The sequence below is a fragment of the Mobula hypostoma genome, chromosome 26, assembly GCF_963921235.1.
Source record: "Mobula hypostoma chromosome 26, sMobHyp1.1, whole genome shotgun sequence".
Lineage (NCBI taxonomy): Eukaryota > Metazoa > Chordata > Chondrichthyes > Myliobatiformes > Myliobatidae > Mobula > Mobula hypostoma.
In genome coordinates, this window is record NC_086122.1 from 22,639,798 (window position 1) to 22,656,216 (window position 16,419).

The 16,419-nt window shown below is 43.0% G+C and overlaps 1 protein-coding gene across 2 annotated transcripts in view; it reads right to left on the reverse strand.

The window, feature by feature from the left end:
• The window catches only part of LOC134338271 (uncharacterized), a 69,989-nt gene that overhangs the window by 39,929 nt on the left and 13,641 nt on the right, over positions 1–16,419 (reverse strand). The window contains exon 1 of one of the 2 annotated variants that reach the window (XM_063033993.1): positions 7,531–7,730. The exons of the other annotated variant lie outside the window; for it this stretch is intronic. The gene's annotated coding sequence lies outside the window, so the exon portion shown is untranslated. Of the gene's footprint in view, positions 1–7,530; positions 7,731–16,419 lie in introns of those variants that run through there. 2 annotated transcript variants of the gene reach the window in all.

The window sequence follows — 16,419 nt, forward strand, 5'->3', positions numbered from 1 at the left end:
CCAACTTCAAGCTAAGTAGCAATCGCCTGTACATTTGGAGCCCCACACTTCGTTGGTAATAGTGGACAACTATCATTTGCCCAGTAGCTGTCAGCAAGCATTTTAAAATTTGTCATTACTATGCAGTCCTAAAAATGATAATGGCAATGTAAAACATTATGGTACACAATTTAAAGCATAATATATCCAATTAGTGTTGTATCCGGTGTATAGGCATCCTATAGTTAGTCTCGTGAAACCATGAATTGGTGCCTTGGAAAGTTTCCAGGGTGCAGACCTGGATAAGGTTATATGGAAGACCGGCAGTTGCCCATGCTGCAAGTCTCCCCTCTCCACGCCACCGATATTGTCCAAGGGAAGGGCATTAGGACCCATACAGCTTGGCACCGGTGTCGTCGCAGAGCAATGTGTGGTTAAGTGCCTTGTTCAAGGACACAACACGCTGCCTCAGCCAAGGCCTGAACTAGCGACCTTCAGATCATGCGCCAACACACCTATATTCGGTATACGTAATCTGATAATAGATGTACTTTGAATCTTTCTGGAATTGAAGCAGAGTACATGAGACCATATTTTTTATTTGATAACTATAAGCTTTGTTCTGTGCGCTGGAACAACTTATTGCAAAATTACGCATTTTTGGGCTCAGATGCCAATGATCTGGTCGAAGACAAAGGGTTCTGACCCGAAACGTCGACTCATCGTTTCCACGGATGCTGCCCGACCTGCTGAGTTCCTCCAGCGTGTTGTGAGTGATGCCAATGATCTGTTATTCTACCAAATGCCCCTATGATTATTACATCGCAGAAGCAGTGTGTTTGCATAGTGTATCATTTATAGTACAAACTTTTGAAGCTAAGAAGTCCCTTTCTAGAAAACCTCATCTCAACAGCAATGGTCTGACAGTTGCTGCCCTACCAACAAAGCCTTCTTGACATTGGAAACACGAGCAGGCCAGTGTGTGCACCACCTAGTGGCCCAAATGCAGGAGATGCAATAATCTGCAACATTGTCTCTTCAGAACCTCAGCACATCCCAGGGTCCTGCTCAACCAATGAAGAATTTCTAGAGGGTGCTCACCATTGCAATGTAGACAAGGGCAAGCGGCAATTTTAGGTACTGTATAGAAAGGTCCCACAATAAGCAGGAAAATAAGTGAGCACTTCATTCACACCTGTGGGAGATGGGGAATCTTCTGCCCTTTTAAAAACAAACATCCTACAACCAGATTACCGGCATATGAAGTGAAATTTGTTGTTTTGCTAATGTAGTATAGTGCAAAGATTTAAACATCTATAAATTATAAAAATAACTCAATAGAGCTAAAGAGGGAACAACTGTCCGTGACATCATGGTCTGTTCAAAGATCTGGTGGCGGAGGGGAGAAAAGCTGTTGCTAAAATGTTGAGTGTGGGTCTGCTCCCTGATGGCTGAAGTGAGATGAGGGCATGTCCCAGCGGCTGAGGCTCTTTAATGATGGATGCTGCCTTCACGTCCTTGATGGTAGTGAGGGGGGGTGGCCATGATGGAGCTGACTGTGTCTACAACGCTCTGCAGCATCTTGTGGTCCTGTGCACTGGAGGTTCCATGCAGATTACAAAGCAAGCAGGCAGAGTGCTTTCCACTGCAGATCAGTAGAAATCTGGAAGAATGTCACCCTTTCCACTGCTGACCCCTCAGTGAGGCCTGGTGTGCGCTCTCGTGATCTCACCGTTCTGAAGTCCACAGCCAGTCCCTTGGTCTCACTGATAATGGAGTGCGAGGCTGTTGTTGCAGCACCACTCGACTATCCAATCTATCTCGCTCCTGCAAGCCTCCTTATCACCGATTATGATCTGACCCATGACAGTTGTGTCATCGGCACAACTGTTGTGCTGGGAACATGTCCACAGCCCAGCAGGGGGAGCCAGAGAGAAGGTAGCGTTGGAACTGCTCAGCACTTGCAAATTTAAAGTGTCCAGGTGGATAAATGTAATTTTTCCCCAGTAAAAATGGAAATAATGTAATTACTTGGGGAATTTCCTGTGAATTTCAGTAAAGCTGGTGCCAGTTACGAAGCTGATAAGCCATTCGGAGTTTGGGAGGGGACAGCATGTACATCATTGCTCTGTTCCATATAATGGGCGCCACAGTAGCATGGCGGTTAGCGCGCTGTTATTACAGCTCGAGTTTCTGTAGGTCTTCCCTGTTAATATGTGGGATTTCTCTGAGTCCTCCTGTTTTCTCCCACAGTCCAAGTACGTACTGGGTACATTAATTAGTCATTGTAAGTTAGCCCGTGATTAGGTTAGGGTTAATCGGGGTTGTGGGGTCGCTGGGGCAGTGTGTCTCAAAGGGCTAGTGGGGCCCAATTCATGCTGTATCGATAAATAAATAAATATCATCATCTTCTGAAAGAGTGGGTCATGGCCAGGACAAACGTATTAAGTCTCTTGCATCTCACTGATGCTCCACCTATCCAGTCCTTTGGTAACCTTGAGGTTCCATCTGGCCAATCAATGCGTTTCTGAACCTGTCTCGAGCTCAGCAGACTGATTTTCCCCAGAGGTACCTACACATGAGTAAATTTCCCAGTGCCCTATTCTAAATGAAGAAACATGTGAAAATCAAAAAGTTTAAAGCAAATTTATTATCGAAGTACATAAATGCCGCCATAAACAACCCCGAGATTCTTTTCCTTGTGGGCATTCTCAATAAACCCAATAACCATAATCAAATCAGTGAGAGACCTCACCAGCTGGGTGTACAAGCAGTGTGCAAAAGACATCAAACTGTGCAAGTACAAAAAAAATGAAGTAATAATAATAATAATAATAATAATAAATAAATAAGCAATAAATATTGAGAACATGAGATGAAGGAATTGACTGGATTTCAGGAAGGAGAAATTGGCAGAAGACACACCAATCCTCATTGACAGGTCGGTGGAGGAAAGGGTGAGCAGCTTCAAGTTCCTAGGTGTCAACATCTAAGAGGATCTGTCCTGGCCCAATACGTTGATACAATCACGACCAAGGCACGCCAGTGGCCAATGTTCAGTAGGAGTTTAAGGAGATTTTATATGTCAGAAAGACTCCAGCAAATATCTACAGATATACCATAGAATGCTTTCTAAATGGCTACGTCATTATCTGGTTTGAAAGCTCCAACGGAGAAAAAATGGCCATGGAGGGTTGTAGATTTATCTGGGAGGTCAGGGATAATCACTGTCCAGTAGATTATATTGTTTCAGATATTAATCTTCACTTGACTAGAGGTTGTACTGAAGGCAATGGTGAATTCCTCCATCAATCTGCCTATGTCGAGGCACGATTCCTGGGAAATTGGAAGTGGTCCATGTTTCCACAGCCTCATCATGAGTACTTATTATTGGGGATGGTTGATAAGAATTCTTAGTTTGAGCTAAATGGAAGATCCATTCTCTCACATCGAGGAGCTCTGGTGAAGAGAATGTAACCCTTTGCACATTTGGGCAAGCTAAAATAAGCCTTGCCCACCTTGGAGAAGTATCCATTTGACAAAGTAGTCAAGAGTCACCCTGATTTGAGTCATCTTGATTGTTTTATCTTCACTCTCCAAGCTCAGTAAGAGTATGGCCTGACTTGTCCCATTGTGGGTAAGGTTTCACCAGCAAGAATCTTCTCCTCGACATGACTTATGGTAGTTTTGGATGATTCTATAGACTGGAGCAGTCTGGGGGTTGGGGGAAAGACAGGGGGTTTGCTAACATCTAACTGAAACTTAATAAATGTCTAGGGTCTCAGCAATAACCTCCACCAACATATGGAGACACAAGAGACTGCAGATGCCGGAATCTGGAGCAACAAGCAATTGGCTGGAGGAACTCAGATTATATGGCATCTGTGGGAGGAAAGCAATCGTTGACATTTTGTGTTGAAACCCTGCATCAGATCGTGGAACAGTACCTTTTCAAAGGTTAATTATCAAAGTATGCATCAATATACAACTCTGAAATTTGTAGTTCTCCACATAGCCACGAAGTAAAGAAAGAGCATGATGGTCACTCAGAGAGAAATATCAATTCCACCCCCAAGAATGGCATCCTGATCATTAACCTCCCCCCAAAACCCGTTCCCCTCGCACAAAATGGAACAGGAACTTCGACACCCAAAAAAAAACCTCTCCCCCACACAAAAAAATAACAGAACATCAACCCCCTAACATCCTCCCCCACACTAAAACGGGCGATTAAACAAAAACACAATATAAAAACCATAAGCCTGCGGAAGTCCACAGTCCATAAATGCAATAGTCCAATCCATATGTGTAGAACCACACTCATCAAAAGAGGGAGACCACACAGGCCAGAGAGGCTACCCGCCCGCCACAGCGATAGGCCGCCCACCGACTCTTTCCTCAGTCCTCTTTTATTGTCATTTAGAAATGCATTAAGAAATGATACAATGTTTCTCCAGAGTGATATCACAGAAAACATGACAGACCAAAGACTAACACTGACAAAACCACATAATTGTAACATATAGTTACAGCAGTGCAAAGCAATACCATAATTTGATAAAGAACAGACCATAGGCACAGTAAAAAAAAGTCTCAAAGTCCCGAGTCGATCGACTCCCGAGTCCCCGATAGCAGGCGGCAAAAGGGAGAAACTCCCTGCCATAAACCTCCAGGCACCATCAACTTGCCGATACTTTGGAAGCAGCCGACCCCAGCCGACACTGAGTCTGTCCGTCCGAAAACTCCGAGCTTCCGAGCAGCCTCCCGAGCGCCTTCCTCTGCCAAGCGCCTTCGACCTCTCCCCGGCTGCTGAGACACGCAAAGCCGAGGATTGCGGGGCCTTCAGCTCCGGAGATTCCGGTTATCACACAGTAGCAGCGGTAGCAAAGCAGTCATTTCAGAAGTTTTCCAGATGTTCCACTGTGCTCTCACATCTGTTTCCATCAAATCAGGATTGTGCATGGTCCCCTACTTGACAAATAACAGATATTCATCACCGAAGTGACCGCGTGCATTATCATCATGCCGTCATCTTCTCCCCCCTAGTTTTTAGACTATTCCTGTGTAGTTTTCACTGGATACTTGGATCATTGTCTGGCTGGGAAAAAAAATCTTCTCCCAAGTCGCAGTTCTCTTGCAGACTGCATCCGGTTTTCCTCCAGAATTTCCCTGTATTTTGCTGCATTCATTTTACCCTCCACCTTCACAAGCCTTCCAGGGTCTGCTACAGTGAAGCATCCCCACAGCTTGATGCAACTACCATCATGCTTCAAGGTAGGGATGGTGGTGTTTTTGATGGTGTGTGTTGTTTGGCTTACGCCAAATATAGCATTTAGTCTGATGCCAAAAAGCTCAATTTTGGTTTCTTCAGACCATAGAACCTTCTTCCAGCTGACTTCAGAGTCTCGCACATGCTTTCTGGCAAACTCTAGCTGAGAATTCATGAGAGTTTTTTTTTCCAACAGTGGCTTTTTCCTTGCCACTCTCCCCTAGAGCTGCAACTGGTGAAGCACCCGGGCAACAGTTGTGAAATGCACAGTCTCTCCCATCTCAGCCGCTGAAGCTTGTAACTCCTCCAGAGTTGTCATAGGTCTCTTGGTGGCCTCCCTCATTAGTCTCCTTCTAGCATGATCTCTCAGGTTTTGAGGACGGTCTGCTCCAGACAGAATTGCAGCTGTGTCATATTCTTTCCATTTCTTGTTGATTGACTTAGCTGTACTCTAAAGGATATTCAGTGGCTTGGAAATTTTCTTGTATCCATCTCCTGATTTGTGCTTTTCAACAACCTTTTTGAGGAATTGCTTGGAGTGTTCTTTTGTCTTCATGGTTTAGTTTCCCACCAGCCGTTGGATCTTCTTCTTTTTTGTTTTATGGTGGTTGGCGACCAGTTTTCAGTGCATTACCACCACCTGCTAAGCTTCTTGTGTTCCAACCAAATATGTCCTGGAGTTCTCTACTTTAGACAATCTAGTTCAGCCTGCAGTCCTCTATTAGCATCACTCTGTATTTTCAATTCCTCGTGAATGTTTAATGTGCTCATTAGGTAATGCCACAAACTGCTACTCTTCCCTAATTTTGTCACGTTTTCATGTAGTTGCATTATCTCAATTACGTTGATTTCATCTACATCACTTGTAAGACTAAAATCGTCTTGTTAAAGAATAGTAATTATCACACGCTATACTTTTAAAATTGCTGTTTTCCCAAGTCTACCTGCTTTTTCAGGTTTTCCTTTCCTTGGATCGTAGCCTGCGGTTGTTTACTGAGACCTTGGAGTTCTTCTTCATTTGCTTCCATGTTTTCATTTTATAATCTGAATGTAGATAATTCATTTTGCAACAAATTCCTTTTCCTTTTATATCCTTGTAATAATTTCCTCCATTTTCCAATCTCTTTCCAACTCACCGTTGTTCTTGTCGGGTACTTGTATTTGTTGTTGGAGTTCTGCACATTTACCCTGGGGCTTCAACCATAAAATCTGAGGAATTTCCTCAAGTTTTGAAACATTTCTTAAATTCTTGACCATTTGGGATATATATACTGCCATTAAGCTTCCATCCCCTGCCTGTGAACTGTTGGATCCTCCATTCAGCGTTTCTTTGACTTCTTCCCACCTAATCCCTTTAATACCAAGATACTTTTCTGCAGATTTGAGGATAATTTTAATTTTCTCAGTTCTTTTGCTTGTTTGCGCTGAACAATTAATTGCATCCACAATAAAAAGCACAAAATCCTTTCTACTCATTAATAGTGTATCCTTATTTTTCATATTATAGCTCTCACAATTCACCAGTTTATTATTCCCTGTATTTGTTTGCTTGACAGCCTTTTTTTCATCAAATTCTTTCACTGCCTCTGCATAACTGATTCCTTGAGTTACTTTTACGTATTGTATCTCAGCTGCCTTCTTGCTATAAATGCACCCTCGATAAGCTGCGCTGTGTTCCTCACTACAATTGTAGCATTTCAGCCTAGCTCCCACTTCACATTTCCCATATTCATCTTCTCCAGTACATCGCTCACATCTTTGTTTTCCTCTGCAGACCGCCACAATGTGCCCGAATTTCTGACATTTATAGCATCTTAAAGGCGGTGGTATATATATTCTAACCGCATAACACATATACCCTAAGTAAACGTTAGTCGGCAATCTCTCTTCATCAAAGTTAATCATTACCGATAAACTATCACACTTTTTCCCGTTTCTTGTAACTTTCAAACATTTCGCCTCAATAATTTTTGCTCCTTTTATGTTCTGTTTAATCTCATCCATAGTAACTTTTGTTGGTATCCCCGAAATAACTCCTCCAGTCCACTTTCTATTGTTGGGTATTGAGCATTGTACTTCTTTGCCGTCTATTTTACATAATCTTATCACTTTACCTTGCTGAGAACTATCCCGACAAATCACTGATAGTGATCCATTTCGTGAAATCTTTGCTCCTTTAATCTCGCCTAGAATTTTGCTGAGCATCTTCGTCAAACGAATCGGGTTCCAATCACCAAAAGATGCCCCGTCTTCACTTAGTTTTATAATTGTTTTAATCTCACCTTCTTTCCATTGTTTTGCTGTCCTGTTTTGATCATCCGCTGACTCCTCAGAGTTTGATATCCCGTACCCCTGCTTTCTTTTCTTCCTCTTTCCCGCCGACCTCCATCTCTAGTTCACTTCTGCTCTTGCCAGAAACTTCCTTCAACAGCTTGGCTCTTTCCTTGATGTTCTCTCTCTCTCCGCCGTTTTCCAGTCACAACTACGACTCCCTGTCAGCACTCAGAACTCGAGCCAGGAGGAGGAATCCCCGCCAGCAGGTGGACCTTCCAGCTACAGATGTATTTTTACTACAATCAATTGAAACACCTTGACTGCACACAGGTAATCTCCATTCAACTCATTATGTGACTTCTAAAACCATAGGCTGCATCCGTGATGATTAGGTGTGTCATATAAAAGGGGGTAAATACTTATGCAATCAATTATTTTGTGTTTTATATTTGTAATTAATTTAGATCACTTTGTTGAGATTTGTTTTCACTTTGACACAAAAGTTTTTTTTCTGTTGATCAGCATCAAAAAAGCTAAATTAAATCCACTGTGGTCCAATGTTGTAAAACATGAATACTTCCAAATGGGGGTGGATACTTTTTATAGGCACTGTATAAACATACCAACTCCCACAGCAGCTTAGTCTACACTTCTTCCCACTCTAAGGATGCCATTCCTTTCTCCCTGTTCCTCAGACTCCACCACATCTGCTCTCATGATGAGGCTTTCTCTTCCAGGATGTCTGAGTTGTCCCTTTTCAGGAAGCATGGCTTCCCTTCTACTGCAGCTGATGAAGCCTGTTCTCACATCTCTGCTGTTTCTCGTGCTTCTGCTCTCATCCCATCTCCTGTCAGACAGAACAGAGACAGAGTTCCTCTTGCCCTTATCTTTCACCCTATATGCACCTGCACAGTCCTCATGCTGAGCTTCGACCAAAAATGTCGACAATTGCTTCCCTCCCCCCTCCCACAGATACTGCTCGACCTGCTGAGTTCTGCCAGCACATTTTTTGTTGTTAATAATCACGAATATTTCAGGATTTAACATTTTCTGAGTTCTCAATAGTGACCTGGAGGTGTCCATACAGATGGAGGGCAAACCCTCGCCACATGCAGAACCTAACATCATGTCACTCAAGCACACCAATGGTAGTGCACCAGAAGCCAGAGTTTAGTGATTCAACCTATGACTTAGGCTAATTCTATTTGTGAAACTTCTACAAATCTTCCATGGAGAGCATCCTGACTTCTTGTATCTCTGCCTGGTTTGGGTTGGGGTTGGGGGTGGGGGGGTACAGCTACTGCACAAGATTGAAGTAAGTTGCGGAAACTTGTAAAATTAGTCAGCTCCATCATGGGTACTAGCCTCTACAGTATCCAATACATCTTCAAGGAATGGTAACTTAAGGCAGCATCTGTCATTAAGGATCCCCACCACCCAGGGCATGCCCTCTTCTCACTGTCAATGTCAGGAAGGAGGTACAGAAGCCTAAAGGCAGACACTCGGCGATTCAGGTACAGTCGACGTTTCGGGCCGAGACCCTTCATCAGGACTAACTGAAAGAAGAGCTAGTAAGAGATTTGAAAGTGGGAGGGGGAAGGGGGAGATCCAAAATGATAGGAGAAGACAGGAGGGGGAGGGATGGAGCCAACAGCTGGACAGTTGATTGGCAAAAGGGATATGAGAGGATCATGGGACAGGAGGCCCAGGGAGAAGGAAAAAGGGGAGGGGGGGAATCCAGAGGATGGGCAAGGGGTATAGTCAGAGGGACAAAGGGAGAAAAAGGAGAGAGAGAGAAAGAATGTGTGTATATAAATAAATAACGGATGGGGTATGAGGGGGAGGTGGGGCATTAGCGGAAGTTAGAGAAGTCAATGTTCATGCCATCAGGTTGGAGGCTACCCAGATGGAATATAAGGTGTTGTTCCTCCAACCTGAGTGTGGCTTCATCTTTACAGTAGAGGAGGCCGTGGATAGACATGTCAGAATGGGAATGGGATGTGGAATTAAAATGTGTGGCCACTGGGAAATCTGGGTGGACAGAGCATAGGTGTTCAGCGAAACGATCTCCTGGCCTGCTGCGCTCACCAGCAACTTTTATGTGTGTTGCTTGAAATTCCAGCATCTGCAGATTTCCTCGTGTTTGTGGCAATTTAGGAACAGCTTCTTCTCTACTATCTGATTTCTAAATGGGCATTGAACCCTTGAATTCTAATACTTCTACTTTTTTATTTCAGATTTTTTCATTACTTATTTTAACTTAATTATTAAATATACACATTCCTCAGTTTTTCTCTGTATTTATTTATCTTGTATTTCATTGTACTGCTGCCATAAAGTTAACAAATTTCATGACACATGCTGGTGATATTAACCCTGATTCTGAATAATGGTATTAAAATTACACATCTTAAAATAATTATATTATCTGTTTACTAATACAACTATTTAGAATGCTACAACCCAGTGCAACATAGGAATCCTTGTGAGGAACCATTGTGCCAAGGATTTTGTTCTAAGTGCTTAGTGTTGTTTCCTCTCTTTCCTCATTCTTCCCAAAAGGTGAAAGGCAGCTCGGGTGCTGTACGAGCAAATAATGTCCAAGATAATAATTTACATGTTGAGCAAGCTAGGGCTTTTCTCCTTGGAATAAAGGAGGACGACAGGTGACTTGGCAGATGTGTACAAAATGGTAAGAGGCATAGATTAAGTGTCGTTCAAAGAACTTTTCCCAGGGCAAAAATGACTCATATGAGGGGCATAATTTTCAAGTGATTGGAGGAAAATACGGAGGGATTATCAGAGATAAATTTTTTACATAGAGACTAGAGGGCACATGGAATACTCTGCCAAGTACGTTGGTAGAGATAGGTACATTAGGGTCATTTAAGAGATTTTTAAGTAGGCAAATGGATGATATAAAATGGAGGGCTATGTGCTAGAAAAGGGGTGGATTGTTCTTAGAGTAAGCTAAAAGGTTGGCACCTCATGGGTTGAAGGGCCTGTACTGTGCTGTAGTGTTTTATGTTCTACGTGGAACCTGGGCTGCCATTACGTGCAAGAATAATATCACCAGGGTAACTCATTTTGCTTAATGTTTAAATTGTTAAGGCATCTAGAAGCTGCATTGTCCTTTCCAATGAACTAACAAAATGAGTTCACTGTGCAAAGAATAACGGCTATAATCTCATACCTATCACTGCTCAGTGCTAAACACTTAGACCTTGGCCTTGGGGGAGGCCGGGGGCGGGGGTGGTATGGGCATCTATAACCAGGTTCTGGATCTTCTGACTGGCAGACCTCAGTCAGCCCGAATTAGTCGTATTTCATCCACCCTGTTCTCCCACACTGGTACTCACCAGGCATGTGTGCTCAGTCCTCTACTCTACTCCGCTACATACCCACGTGGTGTGGCCAAATATAGCACCAACTTAGTCTTCAAATTTGATAATGACATCACTGTCATAGAGACCAGACCAATGGTAATGATGAGATGGAGTACAGGAACAAGAGCGTGAACTTTGTGTTATCACGTGAACATAACCCTGTTCTCATCAATGAAGCTGATGCAGAGATGGTTCATAGCTTTTAGCTGTTAAGAATCCAAATGACCAACAACGTGATGCTGTTGCTGGTCCCCCCAACCCCACACCCCTCCCTCGCACAGATGCCGTGATCAAGAAACTGCATAAGCGTAATTATTTTCTTGGGTATCTGAGAAGGTATAGTTTGTCGATGAGTATTCCCTCAAACTTCTAAAGGTGATCTGAGCCTGGTACGGACCCTGGGGAGTGTGGTAAACACTGTCCAGTCCATCACAGCCTCATCACGTTCTTCCGTCTCGTCCACCTGAATGGTGTGTCGCTTCAGGAAAGCCGGCAGCCTTCTCTGCCGTCCTGGCCATTCCCTTAACTCTCCTCTACGTCCTAAAAAAAAGCTAGAGGACCGGGAAAGCCCAGACAACCGAACTTGAGAATGGTCTCTTCCCCACTGTTATCAAACTTCTGAAACAATAACCTTTCACATGCCCTTCACAGAGGGGCTTCCACATTCTCGAACCCTTAACTCAACCTCTTCTGTTATTGTTGTTCCAGCATTTGTTTTTTGCATTACCTCGGGTTGTACTGCCACACTCTGCACCATTCGGTTGCTGTGCTTGTTATATTTATTGATCTGCTCATTAATACCATGTTTATTGTATTTAATTTTATTTTATTTAGAGATACAGCATGGAATTGCCCCTCTGGCCCTCTGACACACAACCCCCAGCAAGCCCCGATAACCTCTACTTTAATCCTAACCTAATCAATGGACTATTTACAATGGCCAATTACCCTACTGACCGGTATGCCTTTGAACTGTGGGAGGAATCCAAACATCTGTAGAAAACCCATGCATGCCACAGGGAGGATGTACGGACTCCTTACAGAGGACAATGGTTTTGAACTCTGAGCTTTGACACCTTGAGCAGTAAAAGTATTGTGCTAAACTTCAGGCGAGCAAGAGCTTTCCAATTGCACAATAATGGAGAAAGATACTGTGTCTTTGCTCATTTGGTTACTGGATTGAAAGACGTGTCCAGGAATTGAATGGAACTGCTGAGCACAAGCTGCACTCCTTTCTAATGATCATTAACCAATGCAATGGCACAAAAACAGTATATTCATCTATTTTTCTCTGTGGGTGGAAATCTCCAACATCCATGTACCTTCCTGCATCCCATGTACTTTCAAAAATAACTTGTCATACATCAGTCAAAACTCTCTTACAAAAGGTTTATAAATTAGAAAGGATTGCCAAACACAGGTACAATTCTTATGAACTAAAACAATGTACCAGCGATATGCAGGCGCTCCAGTTGTCCATAGCAGAAACCAAAGGTTGAGGAATGACTTCTAGTTCTTTTTTCTGTTATTCTCTTTGTCAATCCCCAGTGCATTCAAATATTTATGCTGTTTTTGCATTATTTGCATGTGATGTTTTTCAGATACCTTTGCGGGGACAAAGTAATTTACATAGATGGTTTAAAAGCTTCTGGACAGAGAGATCCCAGATACCCACATTTAATGCTGTGAGGGCTGACCCTCTGAGTACATGAACATCTCAAACTTTGACTGATGAGCTACACCTGTGACCATGTTTGCTGTGCTAATTGACAAGCTCAGTCTGGTCTACAAGCTTCCTTGAACTCAGTCACAATGGCGCAAATAACTTATCCAGTGTAGTCTGGTTTGTTGCAGGCCAATTAACATATCCCCATTTTCTTACGTTGATTAAACATGGGCCTTCAAGATATCATTGTTTACTTCTTTACAACAAGAAGCTGAGCAAGAGGTATGGGTTAGAAGTTTAACTTCGTCATAAACAACTCTGACCCCTTGGAAAGGCCATGTTATTGCGGTAGAAAGCTGAGGTTAGCAATAAGCCCCTTGGGCCTTGGAGAATGAACGTACATCACATTTTGAGTTTGCAGCTTTGAGAGGTTTCAATTTTGACATTCAATTTACTAGAAAAAAACTTTGTAGGACAAGCAAAACTCAACTGACTCTGATACAACCTGCAGGATAAGATCTTATAGACAAATGTGACTACCCCAAAGTCAGAATCAGAATCAAGTTTATAATTACTGTCATAACTGTGTGCTGTTTTATGCCACAGTACAGTGCAAGACATAAACATTATTTTATGGTACAAAATAAATACATAGTGCAAAAGATGAATAACAAGGTAGCATTCATGATTTCACTGTCAAGTTTGAGATCTGATGGTTGAAGGGAAGAAGCTGTTCTTAAAATCTTGAGTGTAGGTCAAATAAATTCAAATTCTAGATGTGTGCAATCTTGGTTTCATTGCTCAAAGCAATGTCTTACATTATCTTCTCCATAAAATTATGATTTTGGCAATAAATAATGATGTTGAAATGACTTTCATGCCCAATAAACGAAAGAATCAGAAAGAAAATAGATGGAAGTTCACTCATTTCTTTCTGACGTTTTCCAGACACCTTTTATAAATCAGAAAGGTATATTCAGATCATGATAAAATGAGAACGTTGAAGCAAGCCCTTCACACTCTAGGTGTTTCTCATAATTTTCGGACAGCCGCAGCGTTTCCCCCGTGATGAAGTCCAGCAAAAGTCAGGTTACAGACATCAGCCGCAGCCAAGAAACTGCCCTTATTATATACAATTTAAAAGGTTAAGTGTACTGTTTGTGTCAGTTATAAGACAGCTATTTAACTGTGATAAATCAGAACTCGTTCTCCTCACGTGTCATGTGTTTGGCGCTGTGATCCATTTTCCTTTCCCCTGCAGCTTTCTGCATGGAACCCTCCACCTTTCTTCTCATGGCAGTATAAGTACACGCTGCTGTCCCCACATGCTTCAAATCAGTCACCATTATCCCTGTACAAAAGACGTCTACACCTTCAGAACTAAATGGTTACTCCCCAGTGGAACTGATGCCAATCATCATGGAGTGCTTTGAATGGCTGGTAATGGCACATATCAAAAACTCCATTCCTGCCACACTGGATGCTTACCGACAGAACCACTCTATGACAGATGACATGGCATCAGTCATGCGCCTGTCCCTGACACAACTAGAAAGTAAGGACACTTATGTCCAGAGTGCTGTTTGTGTTTTTCAGTTTGGCATTCAACACTATTGTCCCACAGACTCTGGTGGACAAGCTCCTACTCCTTGGTCTACATGCACCACTGTGCGACTGGGTGTAGGACTTCCTAACGAACAGACCTCAGATAGTCAGGATGCACAACCGCTCCTCCATCCCCACCATTCTCAACACGAGTGCCCCCCAGGGCTGTGTACTGAGCCCACTACTGTACGTTCAGCTCATGGCCAAGCACCTGAACAATCACATCATCAATCTTGCTGATGACACAACAGCGGAAGGCTTTGTCACCAACGACGATGAGATAGCTGACAGAGAGTAGGTGGGAGAAGTCAAGGCCTGTTGCCAGGCAAAAAACGTCTTCCTTAATGTCAAAAAGACAAAGGAGATGGTTATTGACTTCAGAAGAACTCTTCATTTTTTGTGGGTCTTTTTATGCTGCGCAATGATGATTTTGTTCTCCTTACACTTGTGTATATGATCTAAGATTAACCAGCCTTGAATTAAACAAGAATTGCCCTGAAAATAACTCTCGTGTTTCTCAGCCTCAATAGAGCATCTGAAACTATCTTTCTTCAATGTTTCTCCTTGGTTGAATCCTTATACTAGGATTCACTCTAACTTGGCTAATCAGAACCAAAGCATTTCAAATAATGTTTTCTCCATTCTTGGCCCCCTTGTAAATGTTCAGGAGTAAATCCAGATCCCATTCTCAAAGACCTGGTTGGTATAGACAAGTAGGCCAAAGGGTCCATTTCCAAGTAGTGTACATCTACAACTGGCTTCTACCTTCTGTCTTCCTATCACCTGCTGTCCCCTGCTTTGTCCCCCTTCTGGAGCACACAGTGTCATTCGCGAACTCTTTATTTCAGCACACCCGTGGCCAGCCTCACAGTCTCTGCCTTCAGTTAGCAACAGTACACTCAGAACGATGACTCTATCATGTACTTCCCTGTCAGCGCTGGAATGTGTGACCCAGTTTTCCTTTGTCTAAACTTTCTCCACAACTGCGTTGTTTAACGAACACGTTGATTCTGGCTTTGTACATTCCCCATTCCTGTCTAGTACAACCAGCAGCAAGCAGCTTGTTTTCTGTGGGACATGTTATGGAATCTGCTTCCTAGCCCTCCACTTCTCCACACTCTTTCCTTTAGAACTTTCAGCCTAATTCAACAAGCCATCATTTAATTTTTTATTTAATGATACAGTGCAGGGTCCTTTGAGCCATGTTACCCCAGCAACCCCTGACAAATCCGATTAACCCTAACCTAATGACAGGACAATTTACAAGGACCAGTTAACCTACCTGGTATAGCTTTGAACTGTAGAATCAAACTGGCGCACCCGGGGAACACCCACGCACTCCATAGGGCTTCGCTATTGCTTGCATGGTGGGTGGTGGGGCGGGGGGGTTGATGTTTTTCTGGAGCAAGTGTGGAAAGGGGAGGGGGGGTTGATGGTTTTTCTGCTGCTTGTGCGTGAGAAGGGGCGGGGGGGCTTTGAGGTTCTAACATTTCCTATCACTCATACTTTGTTTTTTTTTTGTTTTGTGGATGTCTGTGAAGAGTAAGAATTTCCAGGTGCAGGCTGTATACATTCTCTGATATTAAAATGAAACATTGAACTCTTACAGGGCTGGCCTAGCATATCCTTAAGTGCGTTGGTTGTTAATGCAAATGATGCATTTCACTGTATGGTAAATAAATCTGAATCTGAATGGTCCATTCTCCTCACCTATTAGATTCCTTCATTCCCAGCTTTTTGCCTTTCCCACCCATCTGGCTTCAACTATTATCTTCCAGCTGGTCCTTCTTCTCCCACCCCAAACCATTTTATTCTGGCATCTTCCCCCTTCCTTTCCAGACCTGGAGAAAGGTCTCGACCTGAAACGTCGACTGTTTATTCATTTTCATTGATGCTGCCTGATCTGTTGAGTTCTTCCAGTGAAAGAAATATTTCCAGGTTATTGCCAGGTTACTCTGGGTTTAATCCTGATCTTCCATGTTGCTTGTGTGAATACATGGGTTTCCCCTCAAGTGACACAGTTTCCAGCCACATCCTGAAAAAAACCCTGCAGCCTAATAGATTAAATAGCCACTGTGAATTGCCCCAAGTGAGTGTTAGAGTCTGGGGTTAGCTAATGGGAGTGTGGAAGTAATAAGATGAAATAAAGTGGAGGATTAGTGTCCATGGGTGTTTGATGGTAGCTGCAGAATTAATGGGTTAATGGGCCTGTTTCCAGGCTGCCTGATGATAATATTCAT